The sequence below is a fragment of the Maylandia zebra genome, linkage group LG17 (assembly GCF_041146795.1).
Source record: "Maylandia zebra isolate NMK-2024a linkage group LG17, Mzebra_GT3a, whole genome shotgun sequence".
Lineage (NCBI taxonomy): Eukaryota > Metazoa > Chordata > Actinopteri > Cichliformes > Cichlidae > Maylandia > Maylandia zebra.
In genome coordinates this window covers 35,204,852-35,231,531 of record NC_135183.1, presented here as the reverse complement: position 1 = coordinate 35,231,531, position 26,680 = coordinate 35,204,852, and the positions used below count along the sequence as shown (strand labels likewise).

At 38.6% G+C, this 26,680-nt stretch overlaps 1 protein-coding gene across 4 annotated transcripts in view; it reads left to right on the top strand.

The window, feature by feature from the left end:
- The window catches only part of tafa5a (TAFA chemokine like family member 5a), a 167,786-nt gene that overhangs the window by 94,510 nt on the left and 46,596 nt on the right, over positions 1-26,680 (top strand). The gene's annotated exons all lie outside the window — the stretch shown is intronic.

Below are 26,680 nucleotides of genomic sequence, written 5' to 3'. Positions count from 1 at the left end.
TGAATTGTGTTTTCCTTGAAGCATGTAAAGAAAATTGAATGTAAAATTAAGCCATATCCAAGCGTAGAAAACTGCATCAACAGTCTCGGGGCAGCTAGATTTTCGCTGTTTTTTAGTTAGGGCTTAAGGTGGATAAACCTACAGTGTGGAGCAAAGTGGATCACAGGGCTTTCTTTATGTTAGTAAAACCTGCACTAAATCTTTTTTTCTGTTTCATCTTTAAAAAAAAAAAAAGAAGAAGAAGAAGCTCCAGGGGTGTTTCTAAATCCCTCACCAACAGATGGACTTATTTTTCATTGAAGAGTGGCACTTCCTGTGTAATAATGTCAGTTTTAGTCCAACCAGAGTTCTTATTGTTATTGATATTATTAATAGAGAAGAAAAGCAACATTTGTCATTTGGAAGCAAAAATGAAAGCTGCTTTAAGCTCTCTAAATGTGAGTGCTTGCTTAATTTCTCAGGCTGCTTTATCCTAATAATAAGATCCAAAATAATAAGACTGTCATCTTTAGATCAAGCAATTTGAAGTCGACATCTGTGGTTATCTGCTGATATGAGCTGCAATTTCAAAAAAAGAGAACATTTTATACAGTTGCACAAGATAAAGCCAAACTCTGGAAAATGCCCCGAGTGGAGGCTATTTAGTGGTCATGTAAATTTCTGTCACTCTACGGTGATGCAAAAATCTAAATACACTGAAATGTTCTGGGAGAGTGTAATACGTGCAGACATCTTGCAGATGAAGGAATTCTTAATGTTGACTGTCAGAGACTTAGAGACAGTTATTCTAAACAAATACAAGTAGCTACATGATATAAGCAGAACCGATATTAGCTATTTGACAAGCAATTTGCAATAGCTGATTAATAAAAATATAAAAAGACGTTAGAAACATTGGTTAACAATGTTACAAGTGTTGATTTTGCATATTTTGTCTGCCAGAAGATCGTCTGCAACTTTCATGTTGACATCAAATATGAACTGCATTGTTAAATCATCTTAGTAAGGACCCATAAATAACTATGCATACAAATGTTGGAGAAATGTTTTAATATTTTGTGTTTCTGAAGAAAAGAAGTTTGGCTGATACATCAGATTTTTACATCACCAGATATTGGTCCTTACAATCCTATATAGTCGGGCAGTAGTTTCCTTATCCAGTTGAGTAAAAAGCCAACTGTGTTTCACTGAGCTCAGTAGCATAGAAATAGCAAAGTCAGCTGCAGCAATTACACGAAGAAAAATGCTAACATTCATATTTCAAGTGGGAAGTCATCACTGTAAGCGTTGTTATTACAAATCTTGACATAACTGAACTTTTTATTACTGAGATACAACACATAATCTCTGCATTTCCTGAATAAAAGATTAAGAATCCTCACCTTGCAAAAAGCTCTCCAAAATATCAGCATAACTAAACTAAAACATCCCCTAAATGCTAAGTGCTCACAATGTGTTTTCAGATGGTAAATGCATAGTTTTCAATGGACAGCCAAAAGGGAGAGAAATGATCATTACAAAGAAAAGAAACTTAATGGTTGTTTACAGTAGAAAAGGGCTCATTAGTTGTTGCCCAGATATCTTCGCATACATTTATTTAACGAGGGGAAGCTTGAGCTTGGTCATCTCGAAGCTTTTTCTCGTTATCACCATTCTGGCTCCATTACATCTCAAAGAATTTTAAGAAATGAGGTATCTTCACTGCAGCCCCATGGCCTTTTACTCTCTCTCATGATGTGGCCTCTACACATTGAGGGAGGGGAGGTTGTGTGCTCAGGTGAAGGCAGAACAAATGGCTCTATTATCAAGAAAGACCTGCAGTGAACTGTAACTGTGGATGTCTTGTTTTGCCTGTTTTTCAACTGTGCCTTCACAGTTGTATGCCTGGTTAGAGGAGCTACATATCCTCAGTGCTCTGTTTGACTGTTTTTTACCTGCTGATCTCATGAAGAGACGGCTTTGAACCGTGTTTAAATGGACTGAACGTTAATACCAATTTGTTCAGCAGACAGGAGTCAACATGACATTCGAAATCTGGTCTTTCTCCAAAATCATTTTCTTCCTGTGGCTAAACTGCTTCACACTGAGCTGCGCGTGTTTCGTTTCAAGGAAGTTCCGATCTTATTGACATAACCGCTCGCGCTGTGGAGGCACTTCACTTTTGCCATTAAATAAGCGGTATGCATGTTTCATAAATCCTCAGTATCTTGATAACATCAGGAAGTATTTGTCACAACGTGGACTCCATGGCGCATGGTGGCATTTTGTGTAGGCTAGATATGACTCTTATTGAAGAGAGCTTAAGCTTATCAGCTTGCCTCAAGAGACCCGTGGAGGTGGATGCCAGGTATAACCAACTACTGAAAAAAAAAAAAAGAAGACCGATAGTGTGCATATGCGCTACATACATTAACAGGGGAACACTGTGTCATGGAACTTTTTTCCTTTTCAAAGCACATTTCAATTCGAAGTGCTCAACACAAAGCATGAAGAAGCTGTTTTGACCATTGTATTTAGGTGTGTAATTACTTATCCTATATGCATAATTTATTTAACCATTAAGCAATTAAGTACTCTGTTGAAAGCTCTAGGCTTTACTGCATTTTTGCTTTTGCAACTAAAATAAACTAGAATTCCTACCTATGTAAAGTGTGATGATTTTCCCCTCAGTCTTCCTGTTTCTTCTTCATACTGTAGCTATAGATGTAAAAATTCTGCAATCAGTGTTACGTACTGTAGACTCAGATCTATCCTCCTCCCCAAATTAGAGAGGATAGGCCTGCAGTAAATGTAACAACTTATAGTAAATCCACAAAAGCAAGGTATGTATCTGTATGCACTGCATGTAGGTTTAGTGGTTCATTTTGCAGGTAAACAGCATATACCCGCATCTGTGCAGGAGGATTTTACTATGATCTTAAAATAATTAAAATTAACACACAGCTGATGATTTTGCATGCAATATGTGGCAATTGCTGCACACAGGGGACTTTGCAGGCAGTGCCTCCTGCCAGCCATTATAAAGCTTTATACAACATAATAAAACAACCTACATAATAATCCCTAAATCCCCTAAATAACCTGAGATTTGAAATCTTCTGCTAACTAAAATAAAAGCATCAAGCATTTTAAACGCATGATGGTGCGTTTTTGTATTTGGTTAAAGGTGTGTGTACATGCATGTGTGACTGAATTGAATGTTTGGTTTCGAGCATGCCCGTACGCAGATGCACATCTGTGTACATATTTTTCTGTCACATAGTGATTTATCAGTTTCCTTCCATAATGTCACGTTGTTTCCTGTCAAAAAACTGACACCCATACACAGACACACAAGCGCTCAAGCACACACAAACACACACTTCTTTATTGCTGTTCATATTACAAAATCTCACAGCTTGATATTATTGCCATGCAAATTTGAGGCGCTTGTCTCCACAAATGCAATCTTATTTGTTTTATATTCAGACTCACACTCGGCTCACTTTGGGAACATTGAAAAAGAGAGCGGGTGGAGGGTGACGGGCGGGGAGGGATGCTGACAGAACAGACCACAAATGCCACAAATGGGATTTCAATCAGTTTTAATCTACTTGAGTCCTTGAGGTCTGCGCTCTGTTGTAATATGCCTTTGCCTTGGCTGACACGATCGGTGTCCTTCATGCTTCAGACTCTGTTCACATCGGTCATTCCATGCATACAGGATAATCCATAGCTCCGTCAACAGCCTTAGACTGTTTCTGTTTCTCGGACAGGACCTGGAAGATGAAAAAAAAAAAGACAGGGAAAGCTGTAGTGGCATTGATCCTGAAGAGCCATCTTCTGTTGTTGTGCATTTCCCATCTTCCACTTGCTCTGTGTGTGTTTATTGCTTTTAGGAGGTGAAAGTAGGAGATAAGCCGTCAACATGGTAAGCTTTCTGTTGTCGCGCTGTTTGATGCACGAGTCAGTAAGGGAACGTGCTTTGAGAAAATAAAACAAAACCCTGCAGAATTACATATGTGGCATAAAATGCTGTCTTTCTCTGACCCTTTCCATTTCACATTTTGTTCTTTCCCTCTTCTTCTCCTCTTTGCTTTTTTTTTTCAATTGTCTCTGTCACGCGCTGCAATAGTGTCTTTCTTCAATGGCTCTGGCTATTTGAGGCCTGAATCACACCCTAGTGTTGCATAAGTACACCCTTTAGTAGCTACAATTTCATGCTCTTGAGCCTTTTTACATCTGTGCTTGATGATTTTTAAGAGAGCTGATAATAATTCTTTTTATGAGGCTGAGAGACCAAGAGATACTATTAGAGAGAAACAATGTTACCTACCCAGACTTGCTGCAGGCGTGAGGGGGCTACAGAGTGAGCCAGAGACTTGGAGGAGCTTGTTACAGGTGGAGTGTGGTGGTGGTAACAGTGGTAGCTCAGCAGGGAGCCCCTGCCTCAGGTGAATGTGCTTGTGTTTGATTTTGTTTGGCTGAAATGATGACATTGATTCAATTCAAGCATATACTGTTATGTCCAACAATAAATGTGCAAACCTCTTTCGGAAACCTATTTAGCCTGGAATTGCAGAAACAGTGAGTGACATGATCGAGCCGTGTGCTAACATCATGGCTAGACCAAACGTCAGTCCTCTTTGATATAAGCTGACATTTTTTCCAATCTTTTCAGACTAGAATGAGCGTGTCCCACTAACCAGTACAAGAAAAACTTCAAAATTTCTGTCCTTATTTCTATATAACTACATCATCGTTGAGTTTCACAAGCCATTTTACATTCCACCCTGATTTTAAAAGTTGCTTGACATTAGTGTGAGTGAAGTCTTATGTCTCTTAGGAGTGAGTAGTTTCAATTTAATGGTCAAAAATGTATTAGAACACAACAAGAAACACTTTTTAAAATCTACTTTTTCAGGTTCCAGTGTATTGGCGACAGGGTTGTTCAACAACACAGCGCACAGCTAAAATATTTCATAAAAAGTGCACTTTTGATGAATGACCTGGAATAATAAAATTTTTTTTTGGTGGTTTTGTATTTCAGAATATTTTATTAATCCCAGAAGATTTTTTAAAATTACCTGTAACATTCACGTTTTTTTATGTCTACTTACTTACTGTAATTGTTAAATTCACATAATGGATTTAATGTAAACTGTGACTCGACTGTGGACACATTACCTTGCTATATATAGTTAAAGAGCAACATTACTTTGCACACTGGTCAGATGTCTCCACTGTTTTATAGAGATGCACTAATTTTCTTGACTCATTCCGATTTCCAGTTTTTTCAGTATTGCCTTGGAAATACTGGTTTTTGCAGATTCCAAGAACTGTAACTGGCAGCATTTACAAGTAAAAATAACCTTTTCTTTCATGAAAAATTTTATTTTCTTAATAAAAGAAATTATGAAACTCTGCAAAGACTGCAGGATTTTCTGTCAACTGAAAATAAAGCACTCTGCCGATTGAAAGAGGTACGGATAATAAAAAGATGCTATGTGCTTCACTGTTACCTAACATATTTTACCTCAAAAATCAAAAGCAGGTGGAAAAGATTTATATGACAAAATAAATGTCATTTACTCACATTTTTCCCAGTCTGTTTATTAATTCCAGTCACTGAATTTTAACTCATCTGAGCTTTTGCTAATACCGAGGCTGCTGGCTTCTGGCTGGCTTCGAATTCTGGACAGTGTTAATGGTAGTGTTAGGATAGAGTCCGTTTTTTTTCCAGATTGATTAAAGACACATTTTTTTTAAAAACATTATTGAATGTTCTAATTAACTTTATATATATGTTATATTAAGAAATGTAAATGTGTTAAGACAGATTAAACTACAATCATTTTTTAAAAATACTGTTCCTATTTTTTTGTACTACTGTTTTTAATCTAAATAAATACTTTTTCCACCACTTCTAAAATACAGGTTGCATTGTCATTTCACTAAGCTGCATTGCAAGCTTCAAAAATGACTCTTCCCACTAGACTCACTTCCCCGGGTAGCTTGCATATGAGGAATTGTTCCAGTGAATCAGTCAGTGATAGAGACAACAGTATGCGTCAGACTCAGTCTCTGGGCTATTAAATAGTACCACAGCTCCAATCATACTGCATCAGCACACTGGTTTGATTTGATCCAGAGAGGAAAGGAGGGAATCACAGTCTGTTGGGAAAACATGTCATGTCATCTCCTGTAGCCAGTTAGCAAGCTAGCCACTACCACAGTACTGTCTAGGGGCACAGAGACTGGAATGGCCCAGCAGTGCAATTGTAATATCACTCTTTCTATTTTTCCCTTTTTTTAAATTTTCTGTTTCTGATGTGCACAAGTATAGCAACGACTGAACACCATGGGCTGCAGTCTTGTCAAAGGGAGAGGAGTGAAAAAGGGCAGGCAGATGGGGACTGCAGCCTGGGGTGGGATGCTTCTCCTTGGGTGTGCTGGCTTAGAGGCTGTAGCCTACTAACTGCAGTGGGACACGAACTGCATGATTCTTTTTATGTACCAATAATACCCAGTACATGCAAACCCTCCAGTCTGCTTCCCGTTTGCTTCCTGGATTTTCTTATTGACAGTATTGGTGCTATTAACAAAATGTATTTTTCTTTTGCAGAAATCTCCCATTCATCATCCAATATGCACTAAAATATTAACTTCAAATAACAATACTATAGTAATGGATATACAGAATCCACAGTTTTCCTTGCTGACACTTTCATTTTTTATTAAAAAAGAAAGGAGAAAAACAGTACATCCACATTGTATATTTTCATTTTGACATCAGTCTTTTGTATACTGAGCCACTCTGTATCATGTATCATATGTGGTGTGAATCCATTGTCAGTGTTGGGGAGTAACGGAATACATGTACCGCCGTTACGTATTTAAAATACAAAATATGAGTAACTGTATTCCGTTACAGTTACCGTTTAAAAAGGTGGTATTCAGAATACAGTTACTTTGTTGAAATAAATGGATTACACTGCGGTACTTTCCTGTTTCATTTTGTCAGGACTGTTTGGGTTTTGTTTGACAGCTACGTTCTTTTGTTCCAGGCGGCAGCGTTACGGTTGCCATGGTTACAGGGCGACGCTCTCTCTCTCTCTCTCTGCGACTGTGTGTTTCCTGGGTGAGAGAGCGCCTTTTCGTTGTTGTTGTTGTTGTTGTTGTTGTGCTAAGCTAACAGGCAGAATGCTACAAGCATAGCTCTAAAGAATGTAGCATCATGGGCAGTGTAGTCCGTGTTGCACGTTATGGGTCTGTGAGCGCGAGGAGGGAGAGAGAAAAAGGGGAGTGAAAAGGTAGGAGTTGTCATCGAGGAAAAACGGGAGCTGGAAGCATGTAAATATAATAATAACCACTTCAGCCAAGCTATTAAGACTCGACTGTACACCGTGTTCGTGTTTTCCTCCGAAAACAATAAGTTCCGTTGGAGCAGTCTTTCAACACCTCTCTCTGTCTCTCGCAAGAAAAGTTGACCCACACAACAAAGTAAAGCTATTTTTCGGCTACGAGCCGACAGGGACCCCGCCGTATTAGTCAGAGGTCCCTTTACTACAGTTCGGAGTCGCGGACCTTCAGTAATAGTAATAAATCACACAGCAATAGTACATTCACGTTGTTGTAAACAGCATGATAATATATTAAGTAATCCAAAGTATTCAGAATACGTTACTGTCATTGAGTAACGTAACGGAATACGTTACAGAATACATTTTGGGGCATGTATTCTGTATTCTGTAATGGAATACATTTTAAAAGTAACCTTCCCAACACTGTCCATTGTGAAGGACCCATTAGCATCTCGTGGCCTGTAATACTGGAAAATGCATTCACCAAACAACAACTACTGAAAAAGATACAACTGAATAATGAAAAACGGAGAAAATAAAAGGGAACGTGAGAAAAATGGCAAAGAAACACAAATGGCCACATCTGACTGATTTCTGAGTTTTATACTGAAGGTAAAACTGCAAGTGTTACTTACATCAGCTGCTACAGTTTTCTTTTCTGCAATAATGAGGCACTTTGACACTGACCATTGTTGTGAATTCTATATTCTCACTGCTTTTTTTGTTCATGGGACAGGAACTCTAAGAAACTCAGAATGAAAAGTATTGAGTGAGAGCTAAAAATAGCAGCATCTTTCTTCCCCAACACTCTTCAAACATTATCCAAGCAAGTTGCTCCAACTGTCAAGCCATCGGTTTTGCAGGCTATAAAAGAGAACGAGAACAAAAAAATTCCCAAATGAGCATTGTCCTTTTTTTTTGTTTTGTTTAATACTTTCCTCCTGTTTTTCCCGTTTCTTGGGCACTCTGAATTTTTGGAAAATATTACTGCGGAGCTCTCTTCCCCCAAGAGCGACTGCTATCAAAACAGCTTCTTTGTGAGTTTATGCACGCGCACACACACACACACACATCATGAACTGGTTTGTGTTTTGCAGTATGACAAGCAGAAATATAATACAAAGAAAGCTTGTGTTTTCCCCCGTGGGGTGAAAAAGCTGACGAGTGGCGAACATTAGCATAAAAATAATGCAAAGTGTTGAGCTCTGGCTTTCATTCTGTGGCATAGTTACAGTAAGTTTCCCATCTATTAACCTTGCATTATGTCGCTTTGTAGCCTCTTCCCTGTTGAATTGCCCAATAAGGCGCATTCATTTTTCACAGTTATTTAAAAAATGTCCTGGTTTTGTATTTCTTAATAAATGATGACACACTCACATATTATGAATGTGTGATATGATCGTGTACATTAGCAGTATTTTTAAAATAAAAACCTTTTAAGCAGACAGAATGTCTTTGTTAGCTTTTTATGGAATCATAAAAGGGTCACATGTTATTATAAAAGTCATTTTTACATGAATCAACATAAGCAGGTAAAATTCGTGTAATGTCATTTCAAAATTCTTGCCACATTTACAGCAAAGCCTTTAAACTTTTGCATAAACAGATGTGTAGTTTGTTTTTGTTATTGCAGATGATGGATATTAATGCAGCCAAACATAAAAAAGTAGTGCACTAGATGTGTGTGCGTGGGCATGTATAATTACATCGATTGCATATCTTCAATATCCCAGATGATATAGCTTATGCTGATGCCATAATGCATTCTTGCAAGCCATTACGGTCTCTCCTGATGAAGCTGCATTATCCATGTATCCCTTCTGCCCAGAACCCATTGCACTCTGCGTTCATAAATCTACGCCTTCAGTGTGATCAAGTGGACCCAGGTGTTCCAAGGTTCTGAGATGTTGATAACGTCAGGCATTATTGATGCCCTATTGTTGGACACCATGGGCTGCAGTCTCTGTGTTTTATTATAATTAATCCAGGTCAAAAGAAAGAAGACAGTGAAGATTGGTTTAAAATGCTTGATAAGCATGTACGTGTGAAATGAAAGGTAGCCACATTAAAAATGTAACTCGCAATCACCTAAAACCATCCATAATTTCAACTCTTTTTTTTTCCTCGTCTCGTGGCGTTTTTGACGCAGAAATCTTATGTTACCCAAGCAACAGTGAGTCACCATTAATTTTGGTTCAGGATGAGGGGAGAAAAAAATAACTCTTGTTAAGGTCTATGCTGATTTGATGCCAAATCATTCAGCTGAAGATCAACTCTGCGCTAAGTGTTCATGAAGAGGGATGTTGGCTTGGTGGATTGCCTTCATGTGCTCTGTCTGGCTTTCAAATGAGCCATCAGGCTCTTGTGTTGAAGTATTACAGAGCTCTTCATAAAGCGAATTCTTAGCAAGGCCAGCACACCAATCACTTGGTGAGCCCATCAGAGTCATCCTAACATCTCAGCCTCATAAATCCTCAAGAGCTAATATGTCTCAGCCTCCGCTGTAACTCACTCCCACCTTGTCTTTTACATCCTCTGAGAACACACACATGGAACACAGACTAACACAGACCTCACATACAGTAACTTCACTTATATGTATAAAAGCACACAGATGCATGGATTAATACAGTCTGCTTCTGCTCTTTTGCCGCCATTTTCAGTCTATTTTTTCTTTACACCTTGAGCCCTGACGCTAGTCATAACACCAAAGGATGGCGAGGACACTGATGTATTCTTTTGGCTGCACACAACATGGTGTGCCTTCCTAAACGCTCGCCGCCTCTCCTTCACATCTCCCACAAGTCTGTGCACGGGCACCATCGTGGTTGATGGCCCGTGCTCTCACCATCTCCACCTCACTGGGCTAATTGGAAGAGAAAAGTTCCCCCCGCTGTGAACGCATGTCCAAGGGGCTATGCCTGCTCAGGCTATGAACAATTAATAAATAATTACTGCTTCTACAGACCCTCTTGGGGCACATGCCACATTTACAGGATGGTGAGGGTGTTAGAACGAGTCTGTAGACTTAACTACTGCTGAAACACTGTGAATAATGGTTAAGCACCTATGTTTGGGGGGTTTTCCCATGATTTTGCATGTGATGGGCCTCTCAGGAACACTGTTAAAAAACAGAGCATGAGACGGTCATCATTTGTTTTATATTTTTTATAATGCAACCTTGAACAAAGTATGAAATATGAGATATAATAATGTATTAGCTGTAAAAAGTGTCAAAAATATATAAATATGATGCAAAAATGCATCACAAATTTGAAAATGCTTTGACGTTTATATGACTATAGATCTTTATTAGCAACATCAAACTGTCAAAACATATACATATATTTTACTGCAATTTAAAAAAAAAAAGTTTAGGCCATGAGACAAATTGAAAAAAACTCAGAGTTAACAACTCTAACTTTTTTTTACATTATACTTGGTTCTTATATTCTGCTGTATTCCTGCACAAGGTCTGAGTCTCAGTAACCAAAGATCTTTGGCTTCTGGATAGAATAAACAAGTATAGCATGTCTTTAAGTGATAAGATTTTTCTTGCTATATGCATACATAACATGTTTTCATGAGATATTTTGTATGGATATGGATTTTGTAAATATGAAATTTTGATCTATCCATTCTCTTTTATTTAGCCAATTCAGGGTCATGGGGGATGAGCTCTTGATAATGTATTATAAACCAGTGTTTCCCAATCTTTTGGAGCCACAGCACATATTTCACATTAGAAAAATCACATGGCACAGCACCAAACAAAAATGTCACAAAAAGCATATTGATAACTTTTCCCCGCGCATCAGGCAGAGCGGAATTAGCTCAGTTTGTCCACGGTATACCTTTTTTGCTTTCTTCATCTGGGTCGGAATTTTCTCCAGGACTCAGGTCAGATTGACTAATTTTCCTTGTCTCACTCACAGCATGACTATTATTTAATTTCTTCTTAGTCTTCTGTTTTACTGGCAATTGGCAACCCATTTAATTAGAGCAGATAGTTGTACTGCCCTCTAGTGGAAGAGAATGTAATTGGTCTGCCCGTTACTCACATAGGTCGCTAGAGTACTAATCAGGTGGAACCAGAGGCGGAGCCAGACATTTGAAACACCCGGGGCTTAGCCCTAAAGAGTAGTATGCATGTGGGATTTTTTTTTTTTTTTTGGGGGGGGGGTGTTTAGAAATGACTGAAAGATTAATAGGCTCTGTTTTGAGTTTTGTTCAATAATGAATGACTTCATATAGGGAAAAATATATATCACATGTGCAGGACACCTTAAACTAGTTTTTTAATTAAGCAGCAAGGCAGAACAAAGTCGGGGGTGTATCAAGACACGAAGACTAAACCCCAATTCAACCAGACCCAGAACTGATCCGGAATTAAAACAGGACTACAAGAGTTCAAAATCAGGACTACTTAGGACTTAACAAAGACAGAACCAGAATCAGAACTAGATGATAGTAGCACTAAAAATCATCATAGACCTGCACTACACTTATTTTTTTAATTCTACCAAAGTCCACTATTTAGATTGAGAAAAGTTTATATAATTATTTAGCCTTGTTGTGCAAAAAAGCCTGCATAACTTAATAAATATAGAATTTGAAAAATAACAAACCTAAAAAGAAACACTAGGTACGAGATACACGAGTACCTATGATACGGTGATACTTTTGGTAAACAACCATTTGACTAACATGTATGTCTCACCTGCTCTTCTTCATCTCTGTTCTGTCCTCATTCTCCATCTCCCTCTCTGTTCCTCTCTCTCCCTCTTTGTGCTGACAATCATCAAATATACAGTTGAAACCACATATTTATGTACTCTTCAGATCAAAACACAAACACTTTTTTAATTGTAAGATCAAATCAAACTAAATGTTTATTTTTTAGATTGATAAATATAAAAAACATATTTGTTAACTTTAAGGGTAAAGAGAGAAACTATCTGTATTTCTTAATTGCAAATGGCACCAAATTGTATTCAAACTTGAGCCACATTTATGGAGCTCCACAATTCTTTTCCTGGTGTTTTGGTTGACATCTCTTGATTTTCCCATTTCAAAGAAACAGGCTCTGTGTTTTGCCTTATATGCATCCACAGGTGTGCCACCAATTTACTCACATGGACTCTACTAACCTATCAGAAGCTTCTTCAGCTCAGAATGGAATCGTCTGGAGTTTCTTATTAATTAACAAACTTAGTGTACATGTACTCCTAAATTGGATCAAAGTGATAAAAAAACAGAAAGCTCTGTCTCTCTTTATTCTGACATTAAACTAATTCAAAAGATATTTCAATATTTATCTAACAAAAGTTTACTCTAAATTGATGTTGTACAGTAAAAAAATTTTCTCCCTAAAGTGTATGTAAATATCTGGTTACAAATGTGAATATCCTGCTGTGTACTGAAATCCCTCTTGTTTTGCATAGAAATATACTGAACAACATACAAAGCATAATATATAAAATAACATTTACCAGAGTTTTTTCTTTGAAAGAACCCTCTAATGTCCATTCTTATATTTCAGTACATAACTGAAACCGATTTAGTCGGGGAGGGTAAGAACTGAAAATATGAAATAAACACATGTAAGCTAAGACTCTTAAAAAAATTGCATTTGTTCGCTTTTCATTTCGCCATTTGTTGATTCACTTGAAGAGCAAGTAACGTAATATGGGTCAAGTGATCAGTTTGATATCAATCTTTCGTGATTCACCGTCATATTTACATTATTTATACGGTACGAATGATTTGCTTTGGTACCTGGTCAAACTTAAGCTCTCCTTAGTATGGCTGGCTCAGTTTCTCCAACAGCGCACTCACAGGCAGCAGCTGCCCCGCCCCCTCGCTCAGTCGCTTAGTGCCTGAGCTCGGATCATACCAATATCAGGGGGGATTCACGCACAGTCGTAAATTCCCACAGTGTGCACTATGTGCTTCGAATATTGTGTGTACTTTTTCTTTTATACAGTTGTCAGCCAGACATCTAACTATGAAAAATTACACCCCAAAAGACCCCGGGCTTCTGACAAAACAACCCGGGCTTAAGCCCAGTAAGCCACCCCCAGGCTCCGCCCCTGGGTGGAACCAGATAATCTTCCACACCTGATCATTTCTCACGGCACACCTACGTGCTGCGGCACAGCGGTTGGGAAACACTCCTATAAACTAACAAGATAGGAACTGGAATTCTTTAGAAGTTGCCTCAAGAGAAAAATGTAATAAATTCAGTGTACTTAATTTTCCTAAATCTACATGGGTTAAAAAGGTGTTTAGTTATTTACCTGAAACCGTCTCAGGGAGAAAAACAAACCACTTTGTCATCTACGAGCATTTTAGACATCATCAAGAACTCCAGCAAATGCCACAATCTCTCATAAGCAGATGTTAATTTCCCCCCCGCTTTTTGGCAAACATTAAGATACACTATGTAAAAAGACAGCTTGTTCTTCAGTAATTCTCTTGCTGGATTGTAAAGCGTCTTTTCCTGCCAGTTCTCGACGGAAGCTCAGACGAGGTAGGGCCGGTCAGCCTTCGCGTCCCCCGTGCTATTTGATTTCTGCTGTTGACGGAGAAGGACTGCTAAGAAGGGATGCAACTGTTCACTCACTCATTCACTCCCTCAGTCACTCACAGCTCTCACTCAGCACACACGAGCCCATCTGGCACTGAGAGAGAAAGCGCTTTTCCCTTTTTAACCCCCATTACTCATGAGGTGCTGATTCCATATGACGGGTGTCAGAGCCCTGCAGTGTACATCTCCTCCTCCCTCCTGCAGCCACTTATCTTCCTTTCAGCTCTACCTTGTGATTACAGTTATTATTTTTTTATTCTTTTCTTTTTAAGAGCCAAAAGGAAAAGGGTGATTGTCTTCCTGGATGAATGGATGGTTGGGCAGATGGATGAGCGGATGGATGGACACAATCTGATAGACCGGCAACATGATATTACAGCTCCACCAGAGAGTCAAGGATCTGTGCTAGCTTTGACTGTCAGGGACGTGAAGGGAAAGCCAATGGAAGAAGAAAAACAGGAGGTCATGTGTAACAGCCTGTATTCCTACAGTGTCAAAACACAAACAACCAGAGGGAAAGCAAATACCCTCTGCCTTATATAATATTATTAAACTCGTGTGGGTAATTTTTGTCTCTCACAGGCTTTACTGATGGACAAAAACAACATGAACCAAATTCGGTTTATGCTCAAATGAGGGGACTGTGACTATGCGGCCTGTACATGATTGGGAAGTGATGTGTTTGTGTGTATGAGATGCTGCAGCAGGAAGCAATTTGGTGGTCAGTGGATGTTAATATAACACGGTTGTGATTGTTCTTTATCTTCCTCATTAAAGCAGTGAAGGAACAGCTGCACGAGTACACTGGGCAACTAAAGAAAGGAGGCACTCTATTGTGACTGAAATGATAAAATGCATAATTAGGTAGTCAATGTTGTGTTCCATCTCACTCTCTCTTCCCCCTCTTTCCCTTGCTCTGTCTCATGCTGATAGGTGAAACTGTGTGTTTCCTCTCCATTTTCAGAAATGATGTTGTTCATTAATGCAATGCAATTTCAGGGAGGGCCCTCGCTCTTCCTCGCCGCCGCGTTTTGTCTTTGGTAATTTACCTTTATTGGCTGGCTTAGCAATTTCATCTGAACACGGGTTCATTTAATAATGTATGCGTCTCGTTGTGTACCGTTTCAAACCCACCTGTAATTGCTGTGCAGCTGGGTGCACTCTGCTGGATGGGCACACAATCTGAATGCAAGGACTCGGTATGGAAGGCATGAAGACAATGACTTACTGTTACTAGAAAAGCAAACAGTTTCCACATGCATAGTTTTCTTCCCTTTTAAACCATGTTTGAAATTTCTGAGCATTTAATCTACTTCTTTACCAAGAGTCGGATAAGAAGACCATCTTATGCCGGCAAGGTTAATATGGTCTCAGCAGCCGGTTAGCTTAGCTTAAGACAAAGGGGATAAAAGCGACACAGCTAGTCTAGATCTGTGTAAAGCGAACAAAATCTGCCCATCAGCACTTCTTAAGCTCACTAATTAACATATGGTGTTTGTTTAATCTTAACACTCTGTTTTGCATTGGGGTTTTGTGCCCCGAATACTTTTTGGTGGGGACCATTAACTTGTTGGAGTCCCTGCTGGATACTTGGCTGGCCAAAACAGAAATATTAGCATATTAAGAACATTGCTTGTTTTTGTTACAATGGGAGTTAGGCCCTTTGGGGTAGCATTGTTTGTATAAAAACAGTTTAAGTCACACCCAAATCATCTTAATTATCTATGATAATATTTTCACAACATTTGTAATCATTTGTCTATATTCCATGTATCCAATTAAAGTTCAATACAAGTTAAAAGACCCCAAATTGTTAGACAACAGCACTATTTGATTCTTATTTTTTGGTTTGTTTAATTAGATCAGGGGTGTCCATCTCCAGGCCTCACAGGCCGGTGTCCTGCAGGTTTTAGATGTGTCCTTGATCCAACACAGCTGATTTAAATGGCTAAATTACCTCCTAAACATGTGTTGAAGTTCTCTAATCATTTGATTCAGGTGTGTTGTCCCAGGGTGATATCTAAAGCCTGTAGGACACTGGCCCTTGAGGCCTGGAGCTCCCCACCCCTGGTCTAGGAAAAAGGTTTTTGGGGGCGATGGCAGTAGAAGCAAATCTACAGGAAGTCTGCTTCATGGTCTCAGCTCTAGGCAGTCACATTGGTTAATTTTCCAGAAACATGGCAGAATTTTTTTAAACCACATACATTGTCTTCTGGACATCACCTAGTGAGTTGCTATTTAATGGACATATATGTCATGTTGGGAGGGGACCAGAAAAAAACTAGTACAGTATTGTTTTAGAAAATGTATTCCCCCTTTCAGCGTTAAATATTAGATGATAGGATGATATTAGGATTTTTACAACATGGTAAATGGACTGGTTCTTATACAGCGCTTTTCTACTCTTCTGAGCACTCAAAGCGCTTTACACAACTTGTGCATTCACCCATTCGCACAAGCACATTGTTCTAAGTGCTTTCTAAGTAACATTCACACACATTCATACTCTGATGGATGCATCGGAGAGCAATTTGGGGTTAATATCTTGCCCAAGGATATTTGGCATGCAGACTAGGGGAAGCCAGGAATCAAACCACCAACCTTCCAATCAGTAGATGACCTGCCCTACTGCCTGAGCTACAGCCACCCCATGGGTAGAGATAATTGCTGATTTACACCTCAGATATTCTCATTCATTTCAGTGATATCGATATTGGAAAATAGCTAATATCAGCCCGCTGATAAAACAGCTGGGCTCTACCGTTAGAGCAACAACAGGATTTACTAATTGATGCAAGCTGGTGTTATTACTGCCATCATTAATCACAGTGTCACTACATCTACTTTTGTCTTTTGCCACCAGTTTTAGTTGGATTCAGCGTTGCCTGTTCTGACTGCTGGATATTCAATATTGAAACTTGAAATTCTCAAAGTTACCCAGCCAGCATGAAAAATGTTCCCCCCCCCCCCCACCCCCCCCAAAAAAAGAACAGACTTATCATCTACAAATGTAATTAACATTTCAAAGATCAAACACAAAATGAATTCAATAATAGTATATTGCGCATAAATGTATACACAGAAAATACACCCACAGTAATATCTTTGTATTTATAAAGTTAATGTACAAACTGAAGCCAAATTTGTCTCTGATGATTTCAGTTGGAACAGCAAACTGGACACCAAAGTGTCCTGTAACAATCTGACATTTGAGAACAACGCACTGTTTATTAAGAGAATCTAACTATAGCACATCATGTATGGATAGGAATGATTTATCGTTGCTGAAAATAATATATTATTTGTATGTAGAATGTCTTGCTGTTGCATCACTCAGTCTTGCTTATTAATTCTTAAATTGTAGATTTCTCCCTTTTCCACTCGTTGGCAGCGGTACGAACACCTCGCTAGAGACCCTCCAGTGAAAAAGAGTCATTGTTACCATTGGATCCCTACAACTAGGCTGCTCTCGTACAAGTACTGGAGCTACATGAACCTTCCTTTCCCTAAATTGCTTCAGGTTAGGACATTCCACGTTCCTTGCTGTATCCCCTTATCTTTATAGCCTCACCACTTTTTGACACATTACAGAAATATGACAGACTTGGTTATCTGTGTGACAGAGGAGTACTATTTTAGTTTAGCATTGTGATGACCCGTGGAAGTTTTTTTCACTACGGCTCTTTGAATACATCCATGGTGTGTTGTTCTTTTAAAAATAAGGTTTGTTATTATTAAAATAAACATTCCTGTTAAAATGTTACCTGCCCCCATATTGATTAATAGAGATTAATTTTAATTCATACGTATTAGGAATTTTACTTATCACACCTTTTAACTTGCATCAACGTTGTACCTGCGCTTATACATGCACTGTGTTCTTGTGTGTGTGTGTGTGTTCTTGTGTGTGTGTATGCTGTCCTGAAATACAGCTGCAGTCACCCTCCACGCTCTTCTAATTGTTCTGCAAAGCCCCGCGAGGAGGGGACTGTGGTCACAGTTGTCTTTGTCCTTGGGTTGGAGCACAACTGGCTCACCTTGCCAGTAATAATAATAAAAAAAAGAAAAAGCCAGGGCTTCTGTTAAATGCAAACACATTTCAAATGTGTGTCTGTGTGCATTTGTGCGGATGTTCTGGGGGACAGATATTATTATCCCCACCCTTCACACATTCCTGTCCAGCGAACCTTTTAATCTCTGTGCAAAAAACCACAAAGAATGAAATCAGATCAACAAATTAAAACGGAAACCCCTCCCCCCTTTCTCATCCTCTGCTGTCGCGTGGGGGCAATTTTTATAAGAGCCAGTTATGGGACATCACATGGTCAAAATAATATTAGTGCAGTGGTGACAGGCATGTGAAGGCAAGATGAATCTGGGATAAAAATAAAGGCAAATGAAAACAAATGGTGTCTCCTTCACCTAGAGGGGGGAATAAATCATATGTGGACTAATGTGTTGTGCGCTCTCTCCCTCTCTGACACTTTTTCGCCATCTCACAAGCGTTCTCGCTCTCTCCACCTCTTTTTCATTGCCTTTCATTCCCTGCCTCACTTCATCTGATTAAGTTAGCTACAAAGTGTCCTTCTGTATTAATAATCCGCTCAGAGAGGTAAGGGCAAGAGCTGAGGTATTTACCGTATGTAGGTGTCAGAATGTCATTGTGCAGAAATACAGCAGACTTCGCCATCTCATTGAGGGGGACGCTTGTGTGTGATGTGAAATGTACTTTACATTTTCTGTTTACTTATACACTCCATTCGTGACTAAAGAATAAGCTCAAATCACTAGTGTCTTTTGAAGTGCTCTTCTCCTCTGTAGCAGTACATTTGCGCTGGTGTAATTGTGCTTTTTAGACTAATTGAAGCAGCAGTCTCTCTTTTAACAACAGAGCTGCTTTTCTAACCTGACATCTAGCGTACACTTTGTTTTGACTCTCATAGAGTATATCTGGAGGGCACATCAGGAGTAAAACTAATGAATGGTGTGAGCTAGGTCACTCACGCAACCCAAGCTGCACTGCATCTCGCCAACACACATACACAAATCCTCCTCATGTAATATACCAAACACACCTTCCTTTTGTGATCTAAAACTATCTCCAGCACCCCAGCATCCACCTGGAGGCTCCAGGGAATATGTACTCATCACTTCCCAACATGTGTGATGCAGCAGGGGAAAAGCCGGCCAAAGATGCAGGCCGAGAATCCCAGCTGTGCTTAAAAATGGCCAAGCAGCGATGCAATCAAGAAAAATCAGGCTTTCCAATATTTCCAGTGTTTGTTGTCTTAACTTTACTGTCTGCAAATGTCTCTCAAATCTATGTCTGACTTTCAGATGACACTAAAATTTCTGCCAGTGAATAACACACTCGCTCATTCAGCAGACCTCTCTCCTGGGGCTGCGACCTGGCCAGTGAGCCATTGCGCCTTTAGTGATTGTTTATCTTTGGCCTAATGCTGTGTAGCAGTAATGCTGTGTGGATTGTGATCGATGGGTGGTTTCTTATAACCTTACTGGAATTTTTATCAGAAGTTTGATTATTTACGAATGTGACGAAAGTCTGAATCTACTTGCATTGTTGCTAAACAACAGTTTGACACCTTTGAGCTCAAAATTAATAAAAAACTAATGAAAGACCAGTAAATGCATATTACTCTAGAACATTTGAAAATTTAGGAAACAAAGAAAAAAATGTTTGGATGCTGTTTTAAATGAATGATGAGCTCAGAGCATACGCCAAACTCAGACTATATTCTCATCTTATATATTCTTATTTCTTTTTGTTAACTTCTGTAGCTCCTAATCTTTCTTCTATTAGAATAATTTATACAAGCCAACTTTATTTGCCATTATGTATTTTGGCATACGCGAACTGCTTTGATGTTCCCATCTTGGCACTCTATTCCATCCAGTAATCCACATGATTCCCCGTATCCATATGCATTACTTTGACTAATTCTGTTATTTTTATTCAGTTGTCCGTCTTGATGTTAGTGTGGATTAAAAATCTCCTGACATCACTTTTAACATGTGGATGTGGAGCTAAGCCAACAAATTCAAACTGGTGAGTAAACAGCTGTGATGATTTCCAAGGACAAAATAGCCACTTTGCCAACTGACAAACAAGCTAGTATAGAAAAGAGGATTCATAAGGTAGAACAGACATATGTGTCTGTTCTACCATTTCCATTAGAAAATGTGTACAGAAGCCCATTTTGATTTATCATAAGAAAATAATATAATTGGTAGAATATAGTAGTCTGTATTCCATCTCACCCTTTCTCCCCTTGTTGCTGGGGCTAATAGTCTCTCCCAAAGTAAGCTAGCTGGTGGATGGGGTACTTCAAAAATGAATGACAGGCATGATGGAGGAAAATGAAAAAGATGGGATGACCATGGCCATTGTTTATTAAGCAGATTGAACATTAAAAAATTGCAGATCGTCTGAAGGTTACCTGTAGCAGCCGCACACAGTCACAGCGAATTTATGAGCTAAACTTTGGTTGGAGCTAAAAGAAGCCAGGCTGTCCCCACCAGTGGAGGGCCCACTACCCTTCACAACTGACGAAGCGAGTATTCAGGGAATTTCTTACTTTCATTATTTTTTTTTTTTTTTTGAGATAGAAAAATATGTATTCCTTTTCTAAGTGGACACATCCCACAAGTGCTTTTTTCTGAGAAAAGCTCTCTGAGCTCTACTTCATTAGTGCTTCAACACTCATCTGGGAGCAAAACTGTGCTGCTGTGTACTGCTAATAGGCACTGAAAGGAGGAAAAGGAGGAGGTGATCGCCAGGAAAACAGAGACAGAGAGATAGAATGAGAATGGAAGAAGACAACAGGTGTGTGTGTGTGTGTGTGTGTGTGTGTTGCACGTGGCAATGTACAGTAAACATAGTATTATCATTATAAAAAGTTAAAATAGTTAATTGGTGTCATGTAGACCTGGACAAGTTGCCCATTTCATAGTACATCAGCTAATTTGTTGTCACTTTGTTGACTTGATGTTCACACCTCTCGCTTTGGAGAAGTGCATTTTCGTAACCCTTACTAAAAAGAAGTAAGCATGAGAAATAGTTTAAATGAAGATTGAAACTGTAATTACTTGAAAATATTTTTCACTCTCAAGGTTACAGGTTGCAAACCAAAGTTTCCTCTCTAAACAAACAAAAACAGCAACTGCTACTTTTTCCTTGAAAAATGGATAAACTCTGGCGTAATGGGACCAGGCTAGACTGATTTGAGGGAGCAGAGGGCACGTCCCGATTGATAGATGGAAGAGGAAGAGGTAAAGGCTCACATCAGGTTATTGTGTGTTGCAAGCATGCCCGCAGGCAAGCAAACCTTGCTCCCTGCAAATCTTTCTGAGTCTAGACTGAGGCCAGAGGTTTGGTCCCAAGGGGAACAACACTTTGTATGAGCACTTTAGCGTGGCTATAGCACTTTAAAGGCCAGGGCTGCTGAGAAGTGTTGTGTACCAAGATGGGTTTTTGCCAAAAGTTGGTTTTATGTACTCTGGTGATCAACAGGCTACAGTTGTGAAAGTGATGATAAGTTATGAACTTATCAAAGTGCCCTTCTGTATGAAGTTATGAAGTTTTCTGTCCCCAGTCTGGCCATTCCTTGATACTACTTCAAAATTGCCTATTACTTTCATTGCATTTTGTCTGAACGTTCTCACAGGCTTTGCTTTTGTTCTGCCTAAACCAAAGTTTTTGTTGATTGGAGAAGAGCTGTAATATAAAATTGCAGGCCTCAGGAAACAGAGTCCTGCCGGTTTTTAATTCCAGACATCCTTCAGTGACTGTTTACACCTGCAGACTACACCTGAATTACTGTATCATAGAAAATCCTCACTACTCTTAGTTGTGAAGGGAAGAAATAAAAGCCATAATTCCTATGAAGTTGACAGAGCCTTCTTAAAATTCTAGCTGTGATCAGTAGCTAGTATCATATTACAAGGTTTTGGTAATCACACCAATTTATAAAAAGTTATGAGACATTTATTTATGCTAGCTACTCAAAATGAACATTAGCAAACAAATGTTTGGAGAAACTAAAATACCCACAGAGATTTTTGAATGAGACCAAAAGCATTTCAGTTAATAGGTTGAACAAGTATTTTGATGTAATTAACTTGGCTAGCTGAAATTTCAGTGTGCATTTTGTATTTTCTTTTCTTTCACACAAGGGAATATCAGCATTGCTATTCAAACCAAGCGCCTTAAAAGCAGTCACATATTAACAGGTTTCCGGATACAGGGAAGGGAATTAAACTATGTAACTGTTTTCAGCTTCAACAGCACCAGGACAGCTCAGACTATTCACTGAGCACTGTTGGAGAATTGATCAATATCGCTTGCATCTTTTCTTATCTATCCAAAATGGCTTCACATCCAACACCTACACCCTACATCGCACACGGGGAATACTAAAACATGTACAGTCTTCTCGTACTTCTATCTTTTAAATCTCCTTGCCCTTTCACTTTTTGAGAGAGTGACCTTCACTATGCTTTTCTTTGCTCTGTCCAACATACGATTTGCAAGACTTTTAAATGTTAGAATAGCTAACAATATACCCTGAATGAAAAGAAATACCTTGTTTGAAACTTTGTAGCTCATTAATTACCCTCTTTTCATGCACTGATTAAAAAACTAGCCAACAAATACTGTTAATTGTGATTTAATTTGAGATGGGCTGCTTTGAAAGTAGCCTAACACATTACAATAATTATAGTGTTTTATTTAAGGACAGGAATTATTCATTCAATAGTACAAGAGCACAGGAATAAAGTCACAAAAAGGGGTATGGTTAAGCAGGTCTTATATTATCATATGGAGTCCAGCTGTGTAGGATGGAGTTAATGAGTGTAACAAAAGCTCCACCTCCTCATCACTGGCACTAATTACACTCATTTATATTAATAAACTCATTTGCATAGCGATGGGATATATGCTGATGATGAGCTTTGTGTCCACGCTGGAGGTGGTGGAGGCGATAGCAGCAATGTCAGTGAAATGAAAAATAAATAAATAAATTGCACACATTGGGACACAGTGGCCTCTTATATCCATTCCTTCTTTATTTGGGGTTATAAAATACAGTTCTGACCACAGCTGTGCTCTGTTCGAATAAATAGCTTGTTGACGAAGCGTTGACGAGCTGACCTTGCCGCAGTATCTGGCCTTAGCTTATTAACTGTGTTGCAGCTTTTAATTTTTGTTTAACCTTTTTCATTTTCCAGAGAGTTCTAAGCCAGAAATGGACACGTTTAGAATGAAACGATTGAACCTATTGTCCCATTAGTGACAGAGGTACACTAATGAGATTACTAAGTGACTGCTAGCTAGATAATTTACTAACAGAGCTTTATTCTTTAGTTTTTGCTCTTAGTAGTGTTATTTATTGGGCATGATGGTGTGCACGGAGACTTAAATGTCAGGTGGAAATAGGCACAGTGAAGGGAAAACTTCTCAGCCTGCTAATGACTCAGCAATGCTAATGAGCTTCCTTGTTTGCTTTTGGAGTTTTGAAATCTTTTTTCAGTTACTTATTTTTATTAAATATAAAAAAAAATATAAAGGAGATTTAGAGATGATAGCCACTTGCACCTGAACAAAATACTCGTTTCTATATGTTAGTGAAAATTATTCTGAGTAATTTTCTCAAATGCACAAAGGACGATTGTAAATGCAGATCATTTCAAATGTAATTTTTAGTTATTTTTTTATTGCTTTACTTTGTTGGTTGATATACAGTATATACATATATATATACTACTTACAGGATCATGTTAGAAAATTGTGCCACTGATGTAAACTGTGCTCAGATGACCAATATAGTATGGCTATTTATTTTTGCATTTAAATTTACCGTTAAGTGCTGATGCTATGATGCAGGTTATTACTATAACTATAGCCTCACACAGTTAAAAGGCTATTTTGATCATTGATATGGTGAATTTACACAGACGTACACTTAGTGTGTTTATATGTGTATGTGTCTGCGATATGCGCAAGGTTGCATGTGCATGAGAAGTGGGATTCCTATGGGAGACAAGATCATCTCCTGAGACAGGACAAAGTCAATATGGAGAGTTACACAAAGCCCAGAGGGAGCAAGTCACCAGAGGCTGGACTTACACTGACTGATAAAGATGGAGAGGGAAAATTTTGCAGTGTGTGTGTGTCTGTGTGTTTGTTTGAAAGAGAGAAATCAAGGGCAAGAGAGCAAATCAAAGTAAAGGAGAGTAGGGTAGAAATTATTTTGTTTACAATAAATCTGGTGAACACAGCTGTTGGCTCACATTAAAGCCAGCACAGACTCAGGTATGAAGTGATAAATCGTCCTTTGGTGTTTGGTCGTCATGTATTTAATCACACATTTGAAGCTGTCCTTTTTCCATAACCTCTGTTACCTACTGGGAACTGACTTTTTGGAAAGATTTCATTACAGCTGGTGTGTGTGTGTGTGTGTGTGTGTGTGTGTGTGTGTGTGTGTGTGTGTGTGTGTGTGTGTGTGTGTGTGTGTGTGTGTGTGTGTTGCTGCATATGTACAGGACATGAGCAGTGATAGAAAGGACTAACAGCAAGAAAAGTATAGATGTCATTAAAAAAATAAAGTTTCAGTACACTTTTGAGTTCAGGTTTTCTGAAAGCGCTTACCTTTTCCAGAATACTCACGACAGAAGCTGCCAGCTATGCGTCACTCATTGCCATTAGGTTTTCCTTTTAATTTATCAAAGCAGATCTGTAGATTCATAAATAGAAATTAAATTAAAAGTTTGGCTTTTAAAGTAAAAGCATTATTAAAACGTAGCGGGCTTTTTATTTATCTCATGATTTAGATGCACTTAAAGCAATCTCTTTGCAGCTTGTTAAGGAGAAGAAGAAAAATAATTACCTAACCCATTAGCATGTCACTTTAATACTGGTAAGAATAAGACAAATAAAAATAATGATAAATAAGATAAGAAAATAACTTTTGCTGAAGTTAACCTAAGATATTAAAGTTAGAAAAAATAGTTCGTTAATGACTGGAAATCTATTTTTATGTTGCTGATTTATTTTCATAGATGTCTATCAAATTATGGATTCTAATAATTGATGATTGCCCAGTTTGACCAGTAAAAACAAATCCATTATATATATATATATATATATATACTTTTATTAAATTTTTTTTAAAAACATCCCATTTTCCATCCTTTCTTTTGTGCAAAGAAGCACATGCTGACAGCATTCACATTTAGGGGAACCAGACATTTTCAAAACAGATGAAAAGCTGGGAGGTATTCAGAAATATGTGCAATTTTAACAATTAGACTCAGTTTTTCCATATTGAGTCTGCTGTCATTAGAAAGAAACAAAACAGCCGTTACTGACAGAAGCACCTTACTTTGGTGTGATGTGGCAGACTATGGGTAATGTACTTGTCATTTGGAACACAATGATTCAGACTGATTCCCCAGAGCTTTCAGATTCAAGCTCTGGGGAAATTATTAGTTCAGACAACCGTTCTCATGATGTCATCCGTTCTTGTAGATAAGCAGCTGAATCCTTCCCAAATTCAGTGAAAATTCCAAAAGTCATAATTTAGTTAACAATTTTCATGCTCAGCAAACCGCTGACCTTAAGTATCACTCCTTGTCTTGGTAAAATGTTTGTGTTAGTGGTTTTTACAGTTGTGTTCCTTTGTTCAACTGTATTCTTTTATTCAAACTTCTTGCTACTTATTTACGAGATTTAGGAGACTGCCAGGAATTCACTTCATCTACATACCCTTCTCTTCTCAATTATTTTTTAATAGGATTTTATTTGGAGAAACATCATACTGCAAAAATCATACTGCAGTCGTGTAGTGAACATGGCAGTCTATAAATGGCAACCCTCTGTTTATGAGGGGCAGTCAGTCAGGGGAAAGTTGGCTTAATGGGATTGTGGCCATAAAGAGAACAGAGCAGTAGATATGCCAAGAGCCTGCCCAGTAAAAGGCCTCAGTCACATAGACCTAGAAACCAACTTGTTCCCAAATGTTCCCCAACCAGTTGGTGAGTGTTTGCTGAAAGTTGCTGGGAGTCACTTGGTGAAATTTATCTGCAAATCTGCTAATCACCAAAAGGTAGTTTAAACTGTAAAATGTGTGATGCCGTCAAAGTAAAAGTTGTGCATTTACTTCTAAACAAACACATTTCAAACTTTACTTTGAAAGCTAGTGTTCTCCGACCCAGGTTTCTGTCACGCTTTTTAGTTTCCCTACTCTCTGCCAAGTAGTTGGCATGTGTCTGCAGTTAAGTCGGTGACCATGACCGCAAAGAGATTTTGGGGCAGCACCCTCCTTGCGACTAATTTGAATTACGTAACAACACCGAACACTGTCGCACAACTCCTAGCAAACTATCTGGAACACATTTTTCCCGAGAGAACTATGGCTGCCAGAGGGCCACAGACGAGTCTTTAGGCATGTGAGATTAAGTCCTAATATAAGTAAGGGACATCAGTGCGTTAGTGAACTATTGAATGCTTTATTTACAGTTAATTTGTGGTATTTTGCTACTTTTTATTGGGTAATTTCATGTAGTTTCATAACACAAATAGATTTATGTAAACCATGTTGGCAGGCATTTTGTGAGTATGGATTTATGAAATGTTTAACACTTGATGCATTGCGCTCGCTTTGGAGTGAGTGTTTCAGCTTGCTCATTGCTGCTCATCACTATCAGTTCATATACTGCCACTTGATCT